Consider the following 1,074-nt stretch of genomic DNA (forward strand, 5'->3'; position numbering starts at 1 on the left):
TCTTATTAACAAAAAAAAAAAATCTTCCACCTTTAGTTTCCCATGCATCCTCCCACCTTTCTCTAACTCTCCATCTTTTCTATCAATTTTTTTTTTTTTTGTCTATCTCTTTCTCTGTTTCTCCCCTCTTCACTCTATATTTGATTTTTTTTCCCACTCTTCTCAATTTCTTTCTCAGCTTTCTCTGTTTCGCCCCTCTTCAATTTGTGTTTGATTTTTTTTTTCTCTAACCTCCAAATCCCTAAACCAACTCTCCAAATCCACCACTCTCCGCCGATCCTTCGACGCTTCCAGATCCTTTGAAAACCTCCCCATCCCGTTCCACAACACTATAGATGACCACCCATATGCCCATTTCATCTACGCCCCTTCACAGATTTTCCCTTCTTCTTCACAACCCTAGTGCCAATCATGGGGTTCGCTGGGTTTTAGCATCTCAGCGAGTCGACTCGGTGTGGAACCGGTGAGTTTGGTGGACGAGTTGGGGCACAGCGTGTTTGGGTGTGATTGCGAGAGGTGTGACGATGACGACCCAGATGGATGTCCTTGTTTTTCTGAGATGGATGAGTTGGATACAGGGAACGAGTGCGGATCGAGTTGTGGGTGTGGGTTGGAGTGTGAGAATCGATTGACTCAGCGAGGTGTTTCGGTTGGGGTTGGGTTATGGTGGAGATCGGTGCTGGGTTGGTGTTTCGGTGGTGTGGATTGGCGTTGGGTTAGTGTGGATCAGTGCTGGGTTTGTGTGGATCGGCACTGGGATTGTTGTGGTGGTGCTGTGGTGGCGCTGGGATTGTTGTGGTGATGCTATGGTTGTTTACAACGGTAGCTCTGAACTGACGGGACAACACACAAGTGCTGGGTCCCACTGAGTCCGAATATTTACAGCAATGCCACTGAGTTATGTAACTCAGAAACTGAAAACACCAATTTGGTGTTTTCAGTTTTCTGCACTGTAGCTCAACTCAAATTGAGTTTGAGTTATAAAAACATGGAGAGAAAATCAAGCCAAACACAAGGTTTTCAGTGGGTCCCATGCCAATTTTCAGTTTGAGTGATGAGAACTCAGTTTGAGTG

The 1,074-nt window shown here is 45.6% G+C and overlaps 1 pseudogene; it reads left to right on the plus strand.

Moving 5' to 3' along the window:
• Positions 1-229: 229 nt before the first annotated feature.
• On the plus strand, positions 230-802 carry LOC136070714 (histone-lysine N-methyltransferase SUVR3-like; annotated as a pseudogene).
• Positions 803-1,074: the final 272 nt, after the last annotated feature.

The sequence above is a fragment of the Quercus suber genome, unplaced genomic scaffold (assembly GCF_002906115.3).
Source record: "Quercus suber isolate HL8 unplaced genomic scaffold, Cork oak 2.0 scaffold_255, whole genome shotgun sequence".
In the NCBI taxonomy this organism is placed as follows: Eukaryota; Viridiplantae; Streptophyta; class Magnoliopsida; order Fagales; family Fagaceae; genus Quercus; species Quercus suber.